The sequence below is a fragment of the Eleutherodactylus coqui genome, chromosome 6 (genome assembly GCF_035609145.1).
Source record: "Eleutherodactylus coqui strain aEleCoq1 chromosome 6, aEleCoq1.hap1, whole genome shotgun sequence".
NCBI lineage: Eukaryota > Metazoa > Chordata > Amphibia > Anura > Eleutherodactylidae > Eleutherodactylus > Eleutherodactylus coqui.
Genome location: NC_089842.1, coordinates 205271619 through 205293766, shown reverse-complemented (window position 1 = coordinate 205293766; position 22148 = coordinate 205271619). Strand labels below are relative to the sequence as shown.

General features: G+C 47.1%; 1 pseudogene; it reads left to right on the top strand.

Annotated features, from left to right (window-relative positions):
• The first annotated feature begins 20036 nt into the window (after positions 1 to 20036).
• LOC136571809 (cytochrome P450 1B1 pseudogene) lies at positions 20037 to 21608 on the top strand (annotated as a pseudogene).
• Positions 21609 to 22148: the final 540 nt, after the last annotated feature.

Genomic DNA, 22148 nt, shown 5'->3' with positions numbered 1-22148 from the left:
CTGCATACAGTTCTGGTCACTGGTGCTCAGGAAAGATGTTACGGTATTGGAGGGAGTTCAAAGAAGGGCAACTAAAATAATACATAGAATGATGGGACTGGCATACCCAGAGAGGCTATCCAAATTGGGATTATTTACTCTAGAAAAAAGAAGGTTAAGGGGCAACCAAATAACCATGTATAAGTACATGAGGGGACAATACAAGGATCTCTCCCAGGATCTGTTTATACCCAGGACTGCAACGGTAACAAGAGGGCATCCGCTACGTTTAGAGGAAAGCAGGTTTCATCACCAACATAGAAAGGGATTCTTTACTGTTAGAGCAGCTAGACTGTGGAACTCTCTGCCTGAGGATGTGGTGATGGCAAAATCCTTAGAGGAATTTAAAAGGGGATTTGATGTCTTTCTGGAGAGGAAGGATATTATAGGCTATAAATCTAAGATTATTGGTTAATCCGGGTATACAGGCAGGTAGGAACTATTAGGGGTTGATCCAGGGAACAGTCTGATTGCCATTAGGGAGTCGGGGAGGAATTTTTTTCCCCAAAAGGGCAAATTGGCTTCTGCTTTTGGGGTTTTTTGCCTTCCTCTGGATCAACAAAACAGGAGGCTAGACAGGCTGGACTAGATGGACATTGTCTTCATTCAGCCTTACGAACTATGTTACTATGTTACCGCGACAAGTCTATGTGACAGCACACTCCACCGCGACAAGTCTATGTGACAGCACACTCCACCGCGACAAGTCTATGTGACAGCACACTCCACCGCGACAAGTCTATGTGACAGCACACTCCACCGCGACAAGTCTATGTGACAGCACACTCCACAGCGACAAGTCTATGTGACAGCACACTCCACAGCGACAAGTCTATGTGACAGCACACCCCACCGCGACAGGTCTATGTGACAGCACACTCCACAGCGACAGGTCTATGTGACAGCACACCCCCACCCCCAGCAAGAAGTCTATGTGACAGCACACTCCACAGCGACAAGTCTATGTGACAGCACCCCCACAAGAAGACTATATGACAGCACCCAACAGTGACAGGTCTATGTGACATCACACCCCACAGCGACAAGTCTATGTGACAACACACCCCACCGTGACAAGTTTATGTGGCAGCACACTCCACAGCGACAAGTCTATGTGACAGCACAACCCACCGCAACAAGCCTATGTGGCAGCACACCCCACCGCAACAAGTCTATGTGACAGTACATTCTACCACGACAGGTCTATGTAACAGCACACTCCACAGCGACAAATCTATGTGACAGCACACTCCACAGCGACAAGTCTATGTGACAGCACCCAACAGTGACAAGTCTATGTGACAGCACACTCCACAGCGACAAGTCTATGTGACAGCACACCCCACCGCGACAAGTCTTTGTAACAGCACACTCCACAGCGACAAGTCTATGTGACAGCACACCCCACCGCGACAAGTCTATGTGACAGCACACTCCACAGCGACAAGTCTATGTGACAGCACAACCCACCGCAACAAGTCTATGTGACAGCACAACGCACCGCAACAAGTCTATGTGGCAGCACACCCCACCGCGACAAGTCTATGTGACAGTACATTCCACCACGACAAGTCTATGTGACAGCACACTCCACAGCGACAAGTCTATGTGACAGTACACCCCACCGCGACAAGTCTATGTGACAGCACACCCCACCGCGACAAGTCTATGTGACTGCACACTCCACAGCGACAAGTCTATGTGACAGCACACTCCACAGCGACAAGTCTTTGTGACAGCACACCCCACCGCGACAAGTCTTTGTGACAGCACACCCCACCGCGACAAGTCTTTGTGACAGCACACCCCACCGCGACAAGTCTTTCTGACAGCACACCCCACCGTGACAAGTCTTTGTGACAGCACACCCCACCGCGATAAGTCTATGTGACAGCACACTCCACAGCGACAAATCTATGTGACACGACACTCCACAGCAAGAAATCTATGTGACAGCACTCTCCACCGCGACAAGTCTATGTGACAGCACACTCCACCGCGACAAGTCTATGTGACAGCACACTCCACCGCGACAAGTCTATGTGACAGCACACTCCACCGCGACAAGTCTATGTGACAGCACACTCCACCGCGACAAGTCTATGTGACAGCACATATAAGGAACTTGTCAGGCCTCACATGGAATACTGCATACAGTTCTGGTCACTGGTGCTCAGGAAAGATGTTACGGTATTGGAGGGAGTTCAAAGAAGGGCAACTAAAATAATACATAGAATGATGGGACTGGCATACCCAGAGAGGCTATCCAAATTGGGATTATTTACTCTAGAAAAAAGAAGGTTAAGGGGCAACCAAATAACCATGTATAAGTACATGAGGGGACAATACAAGGATCTCTCCCAGGATCTGTTTATACCCAGGACTGCAACGGTAACAAGAGGGCATCCGCTACGTTTAGAGGAAAGCAGGTTTCATCACCAACATAGAAAGGGATTCTTTACTGTTAGAGCAGCTAGACTGTGGAACTCTCTGCCTGAGGATGTGGTGATGGCAAAATCCTTAGAGGAGTTTAAAAGGGGATTTGATGTCTTTCTGGAGAGGAAGGATATTATAGGCTATAAATCTAAGATTATTGGTTAATCCGGGTATACAGGCAGGTAGGAACTATTAGGGGTTGATCCAGGGAACAGTCTGATTGCCATTAGGGAGTCGGGGAGGAATTTTTTCCCCAAAAGGGCAAATTGGCTTCTGCTCTTGGGGTTTTTTGCCTTCCTCTGGATCAACAAAACAGGAGGCTAGACAGGCTGGACTAGATGGACATTGTCTTCATTCAGCCTTACGAACTATGTTACTATGTTACCGCGACAAGTCTATGTGACAGCACACTCCACCGCGACAAGTCTATGTGACAGCACACTCCACCGCGACAAGTCTATGTGACAGCACATATAAGGAACTTGTCTGGCCTCACATGGAATACTGCATACAGTTCTGGTCACTGGTGCTCAGGAAAGATGTTACGGTATTGGAGGGAGTTCAAAGAAGGGCAACTAAAATAATACATAGAATGATGGGACTGGCATACCCAGAGAGGCTATCCAAATTGGGATTATTTACTCTAGAAAAAAGAAGGTTAAGGGGCAACCAAATAACCATGTATAAGTACATGAGGGGACAATACAAGGATCTCTCCCAGGATCTGTTTATACCCAGGACTGCAACGGTAACAAGAGGGCATCCGCTACGTTTAGAGGAAAGCAGGTTTCATCACCAACATAGAAAGGGATTCTTTACTGTTAGAGCAGCTAGACTGTGGAACTCTCTGCCTGAGGATGTGGTGATGGCAAAATCCTTAGAGGAGTTTAAAAGGGGATTTGATGTCTTTCTGGAGAGGAAGGATATTATAGGCTATAAATCTAAGATTATTGGTTAATCCGGGTATACAGGCAGGTAGGAACTATTAGGGGTTGATCCAGGGAACAGTCTGATTGCCATTAGGGAGTCGGGGAGGAATTTTTTTCCCCAAAAGGGCAAATTGGCTTCTGCTTTTGGGGTTTTTTGCCTTCCTCTGGATCAACAAAACAGGAGGCTAGACAGGCTGGACTAGATGGACATTGTCTTCATTCAGCCTTACGAACTATGTTACTATGTTACCGCGACAAGTCTATGTGACAGCACACTCCACCGCGACAAGTCTATGTGACAGCACACTCCACCGCGACAAGTCTATGTGACAGCACACTCCACCGCGACAAGTCTATGTGACAGCACACTCCACCGCGACAAGTCTATGTGACAGCACACTCCACAGCGACAAGTCTATGTGACAGCACACTCCACAGCGACAAGTCTATGTGACAGCACACCCCACCGCGACAGGTCTATGTGACAGCACACTCCACAGCGACAGGTCTATGTGACAGCACACCCCCACCCCCAGCAAGAAGTCTATGTGACAGCACCCCCACAAGAAGACTATATGACAGCACCCAACAGTGACAGGTCTATGTGACATCACACCCCACAGCGACAAGTCTATGTGACAACACACCCCACCGTGACAAGTTTATGTGGCAGCACACTCCACAGCGACAAGTCTATGTGACAGCACAACCCACCGCAACAAGCCTATGTGGCAGCACACCCCACCGCAACAAGTCTATGTGACAGTACATTCTACCACGACAGGTCTATGTAACAGCACACTCCACAGCGACAAATCTATGTGACAGCACACTCCACAGCGACAAGTCTATGTGACAGCACCCAACAGTGACAAGTCTATGTGACAGCACACTCCACAGCGACAAGTCTATGTGACAGCACACCCCACCGCGACAAGTCTTTGTAACAGCACACTCCACAGCGACAAGTCTATGTGACAGCACACCCCACCGCGACAAGTCTATGTGACAGCACACTCCACAGCGACAAGTCTATGTGACAGCACAACCCACCGCAACAAGTCTATGTGACAGCACAACGCACCGCAACAAGTCTATGTGGCAGCACACCCCACCGCGACAAGTCTATGTGACAGTACATTCCACCACGACAAGTCTATGTGACAGCACACTCCACAGCGACAAGTCTATGTGACAGTACACCCCACCGCGACAAGTCTATGTGACAGCACACCCCACCGCGACAAGTCTATGTGACAGCACACCCCACCGCAACAAGTCTATGTGACAGCACACCCCACCGCGACAAGTCTATGTGACAGCACACCCCACCGCGACAAGTCTATGTGACAGCATACCCCACCGCGACAAGTCTTTGTGACAGCACACCCCACCGCGACAAGTCTATGTGACAGCACACTCCACAGCAACAAGTCTATGTGACAGCACCCAACAGTGACAAGTCTATGTGATAGACTTGTCACTGTGGGGTGTGCTATCACATAGACTTGTCACTGTTGGGTGCTGTCACATAGACTTGTCACTGTTGGGTGCTGTCACACAGACTTCTTTCGGGGGTTGAGGGTGCTGTCACATAGACTTATCGCTGTGGGGTGTGCTGTCACATAGACTTGTCACTGTTGGGTGCTGTCACATAGACTTCTTGCCGGGGGTGGGGGTGCTGTCACATAGACTTGTAGCTGTGGAGTGTGCTGTCACATAGACTTGTCGCGGTGGGGTGTGCTGTTACATAGACTAGTCGCGGTGGGGTGTGCTGTCACAGACTTGTCACAGTGGGGTGTGCTGTCACATAGACTTGTCACAGTGGGGTGTGCTGTCACATAGATTTGTCGCTGGTGGGGCTGTCACTGTGCTGGACGGGTGCCTGGGGGGGGGGTTGTCACTGTGCTGGTCGGGTGCCTTGGGGGAGAAAGGTGGGGCTGTCACTGTTCTGGTCGGGTAGCACACCCCACAGTGACAAGTCTATGTGACAGCACCCTATGGCAACAAGTCTATGTGACTCCCGTCCCGGCCAATACATTGACATCAACATGCCCCTCCCCCTCCCTGCCACTGTTAACCCGACCTACACTTTGAGAGCCCCAACATCCCCTAACAATCCCCCTTCCCCCTCCCCGCAGGGGCACCCTACTAGCCCAGTGACAGCCCCCACTCCCCCCCCCCAGGCACCCGACCAGAACAGTGACAGCCCCACCTTTCCCCCCCAAGGCACCCGACCAGCACAGTGACAGCCCCCCCCCCCAAAGGTACCCGACCAAAACAGTGACAGCCCCACCTTTCTCCCCCAAGGCACCCGACCAGCACAGTGACAGCCCCACCAGCGACAAATCTATGTGACAGCACACCCCACTGTGACAAGTCTATGTGACAGCACACCCCACTGTGACAAGTCTGTGACAGCACACCCCACCGCGACTAGTCTATGTAACAGCACACCCCACCGCGACAAGTCTATGTGACAGCACACCCCACCGCGACAAGTCTATGTGACAGCACACTCCACAGCTACAAGTCTATGTGACAGCACCCCCACCCCCGGCAAGAAGTCTATGTGACAGCACCCAACAGTGACAAGTCTATGTGACAGCACACCCCACAGCGATAAGTCTATGTGACAGCACCCTCAACCCCCGCAAGAAGTCTGTGTGACAGCACTCAACAGTGACAAGTCTATGTGACAGCACCCTATGTGACCCCAGCCAATACATTGACAGCAACACGCCCCCCCTCCCCGTCGCTGTCAACTTGACCTACACTTTGAGAGACCCAACACCCCCTGACAACCCCCCCTCCCCGCAGGGGCACCGACCAGCACAGTGACAGCCCCCACCTCCCCCCACCAAGGCACCCAACCAGCACAGTGACAGCCCTCCTCCCCCCCAGGCACCTGACCACCACAGTGACAACCCCCCCACTCCCCCTAGGCACCCGACCAGCACAGTGACAACCCCCACTCCCCCCCAGGCACCCGATCAGCACAGTGACAGCCCCCCCCCACTCCACCCAGGCGCTCCACCAGCACAGTTACAGCCCCCCCTCAAAGGTACCCGACCAGAACAGTGACAGCCCCACCTTTCCCCCCCCCCCCCAAGGCACCCGACCAGCACAGTGACAGCCCCCCCCACTCCACCCAGGCGCTCCACCAGCACAGTTACAGCCCCCCCCCCAAGGTACCCGACCAGAACAGTGACAGCCCCACCTTTCCCCCCCAGGGCACGCGACCAGCACTGTGGCAACCCCCCCAGGCACCCCACCAGCACAGTGACAGCCCCACCAGCGACAAGTCTATGTGACAGCACACCCCACTGTGACAAGTCTATGTGACAGCACACCCCACCGTGACAAGTCTGTGACAGCACACCCCACCGTGACTAGTCTGTGACAGCACACCCCACCGTGACTAGTCTATGTAACAGCACACCCCACCGCGACAAGTCTATGTGACAGCACACCCCACCGCGACAAGTCTATGTGACAGCACACTCCACAGCTACAAGTCTATGTGACAGCACCCCCACCCCCGGCAAGAAGTCTATGTGACAACACCCAACAGTGACAAGTCTATGTGACAGCACACCCCACAGCGACAAGTCTATGTGACAGCACCCCCAACCCCCGCAAGAAGTCTGTGTGACAGCACCCAACAGTGACAAGTCTATGTGACAGCACCCTATGTGACCCCAGCCAATACATTGACAGCAACACGCCCCCCCCTTCCCGCCGCCGTCAACTCGACCTACACTTTGAGAGACCCAACACCCCCTGACAACCCCCTCTCCCCGCAGAGGCACCGACCAGCACAGTGACAGCCCCCACCTCCCCCCACCAAGGCACCCAACCAGCACAGTGACAGCCCTCCTCCCCCCAGGCACCTGACCACCACAGTGACAACCCCCCCACTCCCCCTAGGCACCCGACCAGCACAGTGACAACCCCCCTCCCCCCCATGGCCCCCTACCAGCACAGTGACAGCCCCCCTCCCCCCAGGCACCCGACCAGCACAGTGACAGCTCCACCCCTCCAGGCACCCGACCAGCATAGTGACAGCCACCCCCTCCCCCAAGGCACTTGATAAGCACGGTGACAGACCCCCATCTCCTTAGGCATCCGACCAGCACAGTGACAGCTCCCTTCCCCCAGGCACCCGACCAGCACAGTGACAGCCCCCTCTCCCCCCCAAGGCACCAAACCAGCACAGTGACAGCCCCTCCCCCCTTCCCCATTACATTCACCCTCCGCCTCCTTGACAGCTGGACACTTGCAATCCTCACTGCAGCAGACCTGGACTGAAGAGAGCTACTGGGCATGTGCGAAGAATACCAGGCTCCTCCATGGAAGGTGAGTACATAACTTCTGTATGGCCAATTTACAATGCACAATGTATATTAAAAAGTGCATTGTAATGGCCATACAGAAGTGCACACACCCACTTCCCACAATGGGACAACCTCTTTAATAATCAGGATATTAACTGTGAAGAACACTGAGGTACATAATGAGACACTTCATAGCTCATGCCACTTTTGGGGTTTCTGCACACTGGGGAAAGCGATATTGGGCCGTGATTCATATCCCGATATCGCTCTCGCAATCCCTCTGAAAAGCCCTGGATGCGAGACATTTTCGCAGGGAAACAGCCTACCATCACAGCAGGGCCACAGCAGAAGATAGTGATCTTCTCCCATTTATTTCAATGGGGCCGGTGGCAGCAGCGCCAGTCCAATCGAAATCAATGGGACACGATCGCTGAAGGAATCCCCTGCTGCAGCTGTCATTGCTGCAGCAGTGGATCGTGATGTTCTCCCATTGTTCTCAATGGGGCCGGTGGCAGCAGCTCCGGCCCTATTGAAATCAATGGGAGAAGATCGCTATCCTCTGCCACTGCTGTGACAACAGTGGCAGGAAATTCCTTCATCCCAGCGGGGAGTCCACTCATCACTGGTGGGCTTGTACTATAAGCCCTACCTCGAAAAACAATCCCTAGCTGCAGAAAAAAAAAATAATAATACATTACCTTAAAGCGCTGCCTCTGATTGGGATGAAGGAATCCCCTGCCACAGCTGTCACAGCAGTGGCAGAGGATTGCGATTACCGTCAGCCCCAATGGAAACAAAAGGGCAAGATAGCAAAAATATAGGACATGCTGCAATTTTGTTTTCATGCTGCATTGTAAGTGTTAAAACATCACACATGTGAAGGGGGCCATTGGAAGCCATTGGCTTCATAATTTTGCGATTTCTTGCAGCGCTGGTAAATCGTGCGATTTCATCGCCAGTGTTAAGGCACTCTTAGGTCATTAATTCCTACTGGATTTATGCATTGACTGTTTATTTCCACACAAACATGCTGCAGATCTGGAAAAGGCAGACATGGCCAAAGTACACCAGGATTTGGCAATAGGTCCTGGCAAAGCTCTGTTTTCGTATCTGTATCTCATTCTGAGTAAGCTGGGTGACTACAATATATCTAATATGACAGCTCCTATGGGAGCTTTTACAGGGATTCTGCCAGTTTTATTTGAATGTTTTAATGAATCTGCTCCGTTCTGCAGTTATTATAGGAAGCAGGGAGATTTTGCTTTTCAAGGGGAAGTAAAACATGAATGACAACTATTGCCGGAGCAGTAGTGGCAACCCTGATGGCAAAGAGGCTAATGGATGCCCACTGATATTTGACATCAGAAAAATCCTATTGAAATCAAACATGTATGTAAATGGCAGAAGAAAAGTTTATCTACAGAAATCAAATCAAGTTAATTTTATCATAAACGTTTCTGGATTTTTTTTGTCTTGCTTTGCAACTTTTTGATGCCACAATTCTGGCGCGAGCCAGGTTAGGCTGCTTTCACACTTGTGCTGCGGACTCCACTCTTCTGCTCTGTTCAGGGAACAGGAAAGGGGAATTCCACAAGGCCGAATGGTCTGTGGACCAAACCAAACAGCTTCGGGCGGGCCCCAATGATTATAGTGGGGTCTTCCACTTTCCACCCAGCTGCCCAGTTTGGGGATGAAAGAAAAAGTGCTGCATGCAACACTTTTTTTCCTGAGCTTGCAGCTGGATCTGTGAATCTACTTTAAAGAGGTTGACTGCTATTGCCTATTTAAACAATATAAAGTTGATATACTGTATTTTTCACCAGAAAATAACAGCCAAGGTTAAAAAAAGGATGTGGGTTGGTGAGGTGATTTAACACTGCAGCTTAGCTCTAGAATACCTTCAATTAAGGCCGAATGTACACGGCCGGTTTCTGCAGCAGAATCCGACCCTGTGCCCAGCCGGTGACGCCTGTGTACCTCTCCAGATCCGTATTGCGGACATGCGGCTGACGCACATGTACAGTATATTGTATGCCGCATCATCACTAGGTGATGATTGCGGAAAGGCCGCGGATTGGACGGCTTATATTGACTTCAATGAAAGCCATCCGTGCTGGAATAGAACATGCTACAATTTTCCCTTTGCGAGCGGAAAATCGCAATTGATTTCCACTCGTAGACTGAGAAAAGCAATTTTCAATAGCGTGTCTATGAGCGGTATTTACTGCATAATCCGGAGGAGGACGCCCGCTCCAGATTCCGCAATGCAAATACGCTCGTGTGATTCGGCCTTATGCAGTCACCACGTAATAGCAGTTCTACACAGTGATAGTGATTACAGTACTGTTACCTCCAGTGATCATAGCTGGATTCTTCTCTGGTTAGTGATGTTTATTTTTTTCTCTATATGGGCAAAGACTGCCATGTCAGTGTGTTACACTTAGAAGGTAGGGGGTGGCCCGTCTGATCTAATAGTATGGGTGTAACTAATAGGACTTATTTACACGAGCGTATATTGGCTGGGTTTCCACGCCCGGCCTATATACGCTGTCCTTCTCTACAAGGGGGGGAGGCGAGCCCCCACTGCTCCTCGCCACCCCTTCTCGCCACCGCCCCTAGCCACCGTTTGCAATCGGAGGGGGCGGAACTTGGCCCCGCCCCCTCCCATTGCAAACAGTGGCGAGGGGCGTGAGCTCAGTGCACTAGCTCCCGACCAGGCCTGCCTCCTCCCCTTGCAGAGAGGGACAGTGTATATTGGCAGGGCGTGAAAACCCGGCCGATATACGCCTGATTGAATAAGCCCATAGGCTGTAAGCCTGCATGGTGCACTACATGCATCTGTGTGACTGACATCGTATACAAGCCTTATTTATGTGCACGTATAATACAAGAAATAAATTGTGGCATGTTCTAATTTTTCACGTTCCTCGGAACGCCTCGCCTATTGATTTCAGTGGGATCTTAAATACATTGCTTGGCTGTCATATGCTGTGCAATGGGCATGCAGGTGCAATGTGAGGTTTCCCATTGAAATCAATGGGAAAACACTTGCGATCTGTTATCATGTGTTAAACTCATGTGAGAGGATTGGAATTTCACAGAAGCGATGCGAGGCGTGTTTGCCTTAAAAATGCCTTTGCATCCTCGGGTTAATGGCCTAAGGCTACCTACACACCGGTGAGCGTGATATCGGCCTGATATTGCACTTGTCAATGTGCGTTTTACCCGTAAATGTGAGGCATTCTTCATACAAGAACTCCTCGCATTGTTTCTGTGAAATTCCAATCCACCGGGGCTTATTTCACACGGGTCGGAGGATCGGCAAGCGTTTCACATTGATTTCTGTGAGAAACATCACAACGTATTTGCATGCACCTTGCACGGCATGTGATAGGTTTGACTGTCCCATTTAAAACAATTGGCAATGCGTTCCGATTGAATGCGAAAAGATAGGACATGCAGAGACTTCTTACCTCATAGCATCACTTTGAGGGAAAACATCTCTCATACGTATGACCTCATTCAAAAGAATGCAGTTCATATTCGTTTAAAGGGGTTGTCCCGCGAAAACAAGTGGGGTTCAGCACTTCTGTATGGCCATATTAATGCACTTTGTAATGTACATCGTGCATTAATTATGAGCCATACAGAAGTTATTCACTTACCTGTTCCGTTGCTGGCGTCCCCGTCTCCATGGTGCCGTCTAATTTCAGCGTCTAATCGCCTGATTAGACGCGCTTGCGCAGTCCGGTCTTCTCCCTGGTGAATGGGGCCGCTCGTGCCGGAGAGCTGGTCCTCGTAGCTCCGCCCCGTCACGTGTGCCGATTCCAGCCAATCAGGAGGCTGGAATCAGCAATGGACCGCACAGAGCCCACGGTGCACCATGGAAGAAGACCCGCGGTGCATCGTGGGTGAAGATCCCGGCGGCCATCGTGCTAAGGTAAGAAAGAAGTCGCCGCAGAGCGGGGATTCGGGTAAGTACTAAACGGTTTTGTTTTTTTTTAACCCATCCATTGTGTTTGTCTCGCGCCGAACGGGGGGCCTATTGAAAAAAAAAAAAACCCGTTTCGGCGCGGGACAACCCCTTTAAGTTTTGTGCGTCTCGCAAAACACACAAATCTTGCGTGACTTTCTTGAGCATGTGAAATTGGCCTAAGTATGTTTGAATAGCTTTCTCTTTATATATAAAATCTTCTTTTTGGTTTTTATCCTCTCTAGTTATTAATCCCTTAACGCTCCATGATATACAGTCACGTCATGGAAGTTTGGGGTTTGTATGGAGGAGGATCAGAGCCGATCCCGCTCCATACATTGTGGGTGCCCGCTGTGTCTTACAGCCGACACCCGCCAACAACAGCTGTGATCAGCACTCCCACTGATCGCGCCTGTTAACCCTTTCAATGCTACTATTCTGTCTATTCTGCCCCGATTGGAGTATGATGAAATTGCAGGGTGCAGTTTGGTTGCCATGGGCTGCCATTATGGATTGTGGTGTGGCTTGATAGACAGCCTGTCAGATAGAGGTATAATCTAAGGTTATGGCATTACACCATACTTCAGGGGTGATCAAACCATTGCAAGTTCTGCATTGCAATTATTTAAAAAATTGAAAAAGTTATAAAAGTAAAATAAAAAAAACTAATCTTTTCCCATATTTATAATAAAAAATCTAAATAAAAAAAACAAAATCATATTTGGTATCGCTATGTCCATAAAAGTAATGCATTATTTACTCGCATGGTGAACATCGTCTGAAAAAATACACATTAGAATTGTGGGGTTTTTTGTCACCCTGTCTCCAAAAATTAATATACAGCAATCAAAAAGTTACAGGTAAGGCAAAATGGTGCCAATAGAAATGACAGAACGCCCCGCAAAAAATGACCCCTCGCACAACTATCTCAGGAGACGGCAGCAGAAAATAAATTGATGTTTGTCCAAAGATATTACTTTTTTCAAATAATACAGCTTGAGGGCTTATTTACACAAGCGTATATCGGCCGCTGTTTTCGCGCCCGGCCAATATACACTTCCATCTAAGCAGTCCCGCAAAAGACAAGCCCTCAGACACCTACATCGATGGATAAATAAAGAAGTTACAATTTTTTTTTAAAATAGGGAAGAATAAGGGTGCCTACCCACTTGCGTTGCCGATTTTCGCACGTGAAAAACGCGGCGTTTTCGCGTGTTTAGCGCGTTTTTCGCAGCCCTCCATTGACAATCATGGGTGCATTAAGAGAAAAATAAGGACACATATGCAACTGACAGTTCCTATGTGAAAAAACCCCACGAAACGGGAAAAAAACCCCAGATGGACAAGAACACATTCTATACTAATTGCTCTTGAGAAAAAACGCAAAACATCACAGGAAAAAAAAATCGCAAGTGGGTAGGCACCACCCTGACTGAGAATGAAAAAAGAGGGGAAAAAAGGGCTGCAACCTTAAGGGGTTAATCCCTTGGCAATTCAATAACCTGTGGGTAGGAGCAAACTGATTGTCATCACATGAATTTCCTTTATAAGAAATCAGCACGATGCCATCCCACAGCCTCCCAGTATAAGCCCCCATGTCCTTCTCACCCCTAGCATTGCATGACAGCAACTGGAAGTAGGGGAGACGAGTTCTGTAAACACTGATCACTTCCAGAGTGTAAAGTCCTTCTATTCGTGACAGAAAGATCCCCTTCTTCTAAACTGCCAATAGTCTCACATGCAAATGTTAAGTAAGATCCTGGACTGCACTCTTGATAATAAATGGGGCCAGGCAGAGGAAGGAAGAAAGTGAAGGGTGTTAAATGTCTTCAGTGACTGCTAATTACCAAACTACAAACCTCTAACACCAGAATTAACAGAGAGGGGGGTCACTGTGCTATATTATATAAATGTATAATAGCAAATGCAGAAGTGAGCTGGGAGTAATTACAGTATGTCTGGAAATTCACACTCAATGTTTAGGATGAAGTTACAAGAAGTAATTCTGCAGGGAAGGATTGATGCTGACTCATAACTTACTTGTTTCTCAATGGGCTACGGTTGAATTGAGTTAAAGCCTATCAATTAACTGTTCAGACAACTTGTGCTTATATCATAGTCAGCGTGATAATTAGGATGCTTTCACACCTGCGTTCGGGTCAGCTCAGGGTTTTTGTCTCTCGGTTCCATTTTTGGAGGAGAGAAACTGAAATAAAACGGGGAAAAAAATGGAATTGGGGGACACTTTACTACACAGGAAGTACAGTAATGTGGGCACCCGGTTCAGCAGCAGGTATAGCGATGGGAGAAGTAGTGGGATAGTATTAATAAAGAGAAACAAGATTGGGAAGTAGAACTGTGTGAAGAATATAGGTAGAAATATGTTAATGTTTGAAATGGGGAGTGGAGCTGGAATTGTACTACGCTTATCCCTTAGAAAATATACTATTGTGTTTGTAGTGTAGAAGACTGTTATTTGATGATACTGTACGTGATGTTATTAATTGTGTTGCACTATTTTTGTCATCGCCTAGCGCACCTCAATGGTGCCACGATTTCCTGCGTTAGTTGAAGACACCAGGATGCTATCCTGCAGAAGGAGATCATGTCAGCCAAATCGGTCATTATTCTGGTGCCCTGTGCTGACTTGACGTTGAGTCAGTGCTCAATGAACCAATCACAGCATCACATTGAATGGCTTGGTTCTCATTTTACTGACCTCAGAAAGATGGAAGGCTGAGTCAACCTTGATCCGGCTACCTGAACCAGGCAAGGAGTGAACCCACAACCTTCAGGTCGTGAGTGAGAGGTTAGGACTACATTTCTGCTGCCTTAACACTACACCACACAAGTTTTTGGCTAGCTCCTTAACGCCACATGGCGTACAGTTACGTTATAGAGGTTCGTGATTTGTATGAAGGACGATCAGTAGAGTTGATCCCGCTCAATACAGCGTTGGACACTGACTGAAAGCTGCCGGCCGCAGAGGCGCGCATTGGCCCACCGGAAAGGCCTATCACATCAATTCGTTGGCATGCAGGTCCCCCGCTCCAGCTGCGCATTGCCACATCAGAAAGGGCCTTCCCCGTCGGCGGAACCCCCCTCTGTGTTATGAGTTTTGTGGAGCGCGCTCGCTAGCACGGAGCACATTGCGGCGGGGGACACACTGTATGACCCACGGCGTCCCTACACAGCTGCACAACAGCAGAAAGCAGACAGCGACGCGGGACACAATCTGACATCGCTACCCCGGGGACTGCATGACAAGAGCAGGGAGGCAACAGCGGCAGGGCCAGGGGACAGGCAGCTAACATCGGTGCAGCACAGGGAGTGTTCCTCAGTCAGATCCCATGGCACTTCAGACAGAATAAGGTTTTTGTACTTTCTAGGACCTTTAGGTCTTGACCCAATCGGCAGCTAGGGGTGTGACGGGGTGTTCCTCCATGGAACCCCTGTCAAACCCCTAGCTTTCCTTGGTGTCAAGATACACCAGTACTGGCATTCCATCATACTGCATGAGCAATCAAACCACTGCAAGTTCATGTCCCCTTCTGGAGACTAAGGGTGGCTTCACACGAGCGTGTTTTTGTGCGCGCATATTTGCAACAATGCATTCCCTATGGTGTGTGCACATGTCTGTGCTTTACAGGCATGTGCCTGCAAAGATAGGACATGCGTGCACCATAGGGAATACACGCACTGTTTTCAATGGAGCTGCAGCTGCTGCCAGCGGCTCCATTAAAAACAATGGGCTGTCGGCACCCCTGCATTCTTTTTCAGGGAAGGGCTTTACATATAAGCCCTTCCCTGAAAAAGAAAAATTTTAGTGTAAAAAAAAAAAAAACATAATAAAAGATATACTTACCTGTCCGCCGCTGCAGTGACCCCTGCGGGGATGAAGATCACACCTATCACATGCGGCAGATGTTTCCTTCATCCCCGCTAGTTAAAACAATTCCCTGATGCTACATATGCCACATCTGCCGGCAATTGATTTCAGGAGAGGACTTTAAATATAAGCCCTTCTCTGAAAATCAAATAAAAGCACCTCAGCCAATCACATTCAGCTCTTTCAGCAGGGGATTTTAAATCCTCGGCTGCTGATAGATCAGCACCTCAGTGCAGGGGAAAGCAGGAGAAGACGCGGGTGATCCCCTGCAGTTGAAGCAAGGTGAGTATCTTTTTTTTGTTGTTTTTTAAACCACTTTTACTTGATTTTCAGGGAAGGGCTTATATTTAAAGCCCTTCCATGAAATCAATTGCTGGCAGCAGAATCCTCTACCACAGCTGACATGTCTGACATCTGTTCTTCATCCCTTCGGGGGACACAGCAGCGGCGGACAGGTATGTAAAGCTCTTCCCTGAAAAACAATACAGGTGTGCTAGCAGACCATTGACTTCAATGGAGCCGCCGGCAGCCGCAGCGGCCGCATTGAAGAGAATGCCTGCATTTTTTTTCCTTTTACACTAAAATCTTTCTTTTTCAGGGAAGAGCTTATATGTACAGCCCTTCCCTGAAAAAGAATACAGGGGTGCCGGCAGACCATTGTTTTCAATGGAGCCGCCGTCAGCAGCCGTGGCTCCATTGAAAACACTGCACGGAACTGCATTCACGTGAGTTTTTGCACGTACATGGGTGCGCACCTATGTACGCACAAAAACACGCTCGTGTGAAGCCACCCTATAAAAAAAGTGTGGAAAAAGTTTTTAAAAAGCATTAATAATTATTTAAAGAAAATAAAAGGTAATGCAAGTTTAAAAGAAAAAACTTTTCCTGTATTTGTAATAAAAAAAATCTAAATAAAACCCAAATACATATTTAGTATCTTTGCGCCCATAAGAGTCTGATATATCAAAGTAACACATTATTTATCCCGCATGGTAAACGTTAATATAAATATACAACTTCAGAATTCAGCTTTTTTGGTCATCCCGTCTCCAAGAAAAACAGTGATCAAAAAGTCATATACTGTATACTCCAGAATATTACCAATAAAAAACTACAGTATGTCCAGCCAAAAATGAGCCCTCATACAAGTAAGCCGATGGAAGAATAAAAAAGTTACAGCTGTCATGAGATGACGGCAGAAAATAATTTTACTTTTTAAAAGTAGAAATCACAGTGGTATTCCAAATCTATATGGTCATAGAAACGCCCTTCACAGATATAGATTAAAATTAAAAATAATGACTTTTATTAACAACTGATTAAAATTAGGGCCACATAAATCATATAACAAACAAAAAACGAACGTGGACTAACAACGTGGATCGTATTACGTGACCCAGTGACCGGATGATATGAGGGTGTCGATTCCCCTCCAGTAGCCAGTCAGGTTAACCCCTATTAACAGTATTAGGGGACTGGGTCACTGGTTTATAGCGGCATGTCACAATGCGAAAAATGGTCATAACGTATCAGGTTTCCAGTCTAGGATAACAAAGTACCTCAATTTATGATTTAGAGCTGGAAACCAGCTGACCATTTTTTTGTCGCCGCTTTCAATACACCTTAAAGGGGTTGTCCCGCGAAAGCAAGTGGGTCTATACACTTCTGTATGGCCATATTAATGCACTTTGTAATGTACATTGTGCATTAATTATGAGCCATACAGAAGTTATCAGAAGTTATTCACTTACCTGCTCCGTTGCTAGCGTCCTCGTCTCCATGGTGCCGTCTAATTTTCAGCGTCTAATCGCCAGATTAGACGCGCTTGCGCAGTCCGGTCTTCTTCTTTTCTGAATGGGGCCGCTCGTGCCGCAGAGCGGCTCCTTGTAGCTCCGCCCCATCACGTGCCGATTCCAGCCAATCAGGAGGCTGGAATCGGCAATGGACCGCACAGAAGACCTGCGGTCCACCGAGGGAGAAGATCCCGGCGGCCATCTTCACCAGGTAAGTAAGAAGTCACCGGAGCGCGGGGATTCAGGTAAGCACTGTGCGGTTTTCTTGTTTAACCCCTGCATCGGGTTTGTCTCGCGCCGAACGGGGGGGCTATTGAAAAAAAAAAATAAACCGTTTCGGCGCGGGACAACCCCTTTAATACAGTAGGGATTCATATAGTTGATCAGATGTGTATGTTACACCATATGAAGTCAGTAATCACTCAGAGTTTGTGTATTACAACGTTGACAATAGAGGAATTGTTTCACACAGTAAGCAATCACTCAGATGTTATTGTACGTATTTCAACATTGATGATAGAGTAATTACTCAGCAATCGCTCAGGCGTTTTTACGTCTTTCAACGTTTAGGGGTAAGATGATTACTCCAATGGTGGGCGATTGCTTCAAGTGTCTTTTCGTGTTTCAACTTTTTTAGGAATAGGGTATTTGCTCGACGCGTTTCTCCGCCCCTGTCTGGGGCGGTTCCTCAGGAGCAGGGCCGAGGATCGCCCTAGGATTTACGTGATTATCCCTATTAGTCCTATCGTGGTGAATAAGACCCTTGTTGGTAGTCCTTTTTATTAAAAGGGAGTAAGACTATGTCCCTGATTAAAGTGAAGTTCTCCTACTACTACTTCCCCCATCTCGGCTCAGAAACTTGATGTAGGGGGTCACTTTGCTATAGGGAAGAGCAAAGAGACCAATTATGGCCTATAAGTATTAATCTGAGACCATCTCTAGTCGCATCGAGACCGGTTAGCATATATAAGTCTCAAAGCGAGTAGGTGGGAGTTGGATGTCCCAGCTCACTCTCCCCAGGAGGGATCTCAGGAGACAATTCACTCCTATGGCGCAATATGTATATCTCTGCGCAATATGGCGCAGAGATAGTAGAGGGCTAGTAGGACAGACCCGTTGGTCCAAACCCACATATACTGGACCAATGTCCTATTACAGACTGTAGCCTGTAAAGGATAGTCTGGTTCTTGGTCCCTGTACCAGGGATGGATCAGGTATCCAGTGCTCCTATATGGGTTAGCAGCAATGCTCCAGATGCAGGACAGAGCTGCGCAGCCCCACTAGTAAGGGGAGGTAAATTGCGGGTGGAAGAAGGGAGAAAAGGTATAGCGCCTGCGGCTCTGATGGTGAGCGGCTGGCAATCAGTTGTTAATAAAAGTCATTATTTTTAATTTTAATCTATATCTGTGAAGGGGGTACTTTTTAAAAGTAGTACAGCAAAAACAAAACAATATACATTTGGTATTGTAGTAATCGTACTGACCCATAAAATAAAGTTATCCTGTCATTTTTGCTGAGGTGTGTCCACCGTAGAAACAAGAACCCCACCCCCCAAAGTTGCCAGAATTGTGCTTTTTTTCCATTTCACTCCATTTACAATTTTTTAGAAGTTTTTCAGTATATTATATGGTACATTAAATAGTACAATTGAAAAATACAATTAGTCCCGCAGAAAAACAAGCCCCAGACAGCTACGTTAGTCGATAAATAAAAGTTATGAATTTTTAAAAGTACAGAGGAAAAAACTAAAACAAAAAAAACGGGCACATTCTTAAAGGGTTAAAGTACAGTATTTACTTTAGCCTACTAGGTTACGTTTTAGTTTCACATTTGTTTTCTGTGATTTAGTTTATGGATTGTAAAACTATCTAATACCCAGTATGATCAGCAAAGTCTCTAAATCCTGGCCAAATAGCAAATCGTGCTCACTTTTCACTCAACTGTTACAAACTGATGCAAATTGTTAATAAAACCAACAGATTAAAACTATTTTGGACTAAAAAAGGTGCAAAAAATATAGTCCAAAAATGTATAGTCCATAAAGTAGTCCTTTATTTACCTATACATACAAACGATATCATCCATCCATCTATATCTCATATCTATCTATCTATCTATCTCATATCTATTATCTATCCCATATCTATGAATCTCACATCTATCTATCTCATATCTATTTCATATCAATCTAATATCTATGACTTAAATTTAGTAGTCTATATATATGTAGACTCTCCGTACATTAAACTGTATTTCATTGTCTGTGACTGCTGTGACAGTTTCATCCAAGTTCTTTTTCTATTTACTTCACCACTTTTACTTCCCAGAAAGTGTCTGGAGCTGTGTGCAGAATAAGAGTATATGGTAATTTGCAGAGTGGGGCTGGATGGGATGAAGGGTCCACAAGATTGGGAGGAGTCAGACTCTCCCCACCTCACTCCTACATGCTATAAATAAAAGGCAGAGTCAGTTCAATAAGTAGGCATATTTAAGAGAAGGATAAACAAAAAAAAAGTTATTGAAGATTTACAAAGAGCCAGGATCCTCTTATGCTTTGTGAATATTGCAGAGATCTGAGAAACTCATGAGCTGGACAAAAAAATAACTTACTCATACCCAGAAATAGCAAAGATTTGCAAGATGACTCCAATGGATGACATAGAAGCAGTTCGACCATGGGAAGACTGGAAGAGCAGTATCCACACAGCTGTGATATTCTTCTTTGTGTTTCTGATCTGTCTGGAAGTTTGTTTGTGGATCCGAGGTTGTGGACAGAAGAAGAGCCTTCCAGGTCCTTTTCCATGGCCTCTTGTGGGTAATGCCATGCAACTAGGGCAAATGCCTCATTTAACATTTTGTAAGATGGCACAAATATATGGAAATGTCTTCAAGATTAAGCTGGGCACTCATGATATCATTGTCCTGAATGGAGAGTCGACTATCAGACAAGCGTTGGTGAAGCACAGTGCAGAATTTGCAGGTAGACCCAACTTCTCCTCCTTCAAGGTAGTGTCCGGGGGCAAGAGTATGGCATTTGGTGCATACAGTGATTTGTGGAAAACTCACAAGAAAATTGCTCACTCAACCCTTAGAGCCTTTTCCACTGTAAATACACAAAGTACCAAGCTACTTGAAGAACATGTAGCAGCTGAAGTTGAAGACCTTATCCAAGTATTTCTGCACCTCAGCTCTGGAGGTGAGTACTTTAATCCTTTCTATGAGTGCCATGTGGCCATTGCCAACATAATTTGTGCATTATGCTTTGGTAAACGCTACAGCCATGATGACCAGGAGTTTAAAGCTCTTTTAGGAAGGCATGATAAATTTGGGCAAACTGTTGGTGCAGGTAGCCTAGTGGACCTCCTACCTTGGCTACAGTCCTTCCCAAACCCAGTGAGGAGCCTCCATCAGAGTTTTAAAGACCTAAATATTGAATTTTTTAACTTTGTGAAGGATAAGGTGAGCCAGCACCGAAAGACGTATAACCCTGAGATAACCAGGGATATGAGTGATGCATTTATAGGGCTCATTGATTATGGGGAAGAAAAAGTGCTTAGCACGGAATATGTGGAGAGTACACTTATGGATTTGTTTGGTGCCGGCCAGGACACTAACTCTGCTGCCTTGACCTGGATGATTCTCCTGCTCATTAAGTATCCTCATATACAGAAGAAGCTGCAGGAGGAGATAGACAGAGTGGTGGGACAGGGCAGGATGCCCACCGCTGAAGATAGAGCCAAGCTCCCTTATGTCCAAGCCTTTATCTATGAATCCCTGCGCCTCAGTAGCTTTGTGCCAATGACTATCCCTCACTCAACCACCAGCGATGTAATTATTGATGGCTTCTACATCCCCAGAAACACTATAGTCTTTGTAAACCAATGGTCAGTCAACCATGATGTAAATAAATGGACTAATCCTGACCAGTTCCAACCTGAGAGGTTTTTGAATGAGAATGGCCAGCTCGATAAAGACCTCATCCATGGAGTCATGATATTTTCACTGGGGACAAGGAGATGTATTGGAGATCAGCTTTCCATGCTGCAGCTTTTTCTTTTCACTTGCATTCTCTTGCATCGGTGTTCATTTCATTCCGACCCAAAAGAGGAACTAACAATGAACTCTACCAATGGTTTGACGATCAAGCCTCTTCCATTTGGAGTATCAGTGAGAGCCAGGAGACTGCGCAGAAATCAGGAAATTCTGGGCTGAAACAGCATTTCCCCACTGCTTTATCCAGAGATATAACTATTAATATTTCCAGCAATTCAAGATCTCTGGGGCCTATCTATCTAATATCTATGTATCTATCTGCCTCATATCTATCTATCTAATATCTATGTATCTATCTGCCTCATATCTATCTATCTATCTAATATCTATGTATCTATCTGCCTCATATCTATCTATCTGTCTATCTAATATCTATCTGTCTACACACACTTACAGATATCCACACGAGTATAAAGATTATAGTAGATATTAAATGGATAATTTTAAATTAAAGGTGTTTACTGGCAATATTATTGATGATCTATAATCAGAATAGGTCATCAATAGTTATCGGCTTCGTTTCACTGCACCCTGGCCTATCCGCTGTTCGAGCTTTACTGTAAGCGCCACTATACATAGGGGATAGAGCGGAAGCCGATTGCTCCGACATGCATGAAGTTGCTGGTGCTGGTGATTGCAGATGCAGCTCTCATTGACTTTAATGGTAGCTGGGCCTGCAATTACCAGCTCCAACAACTA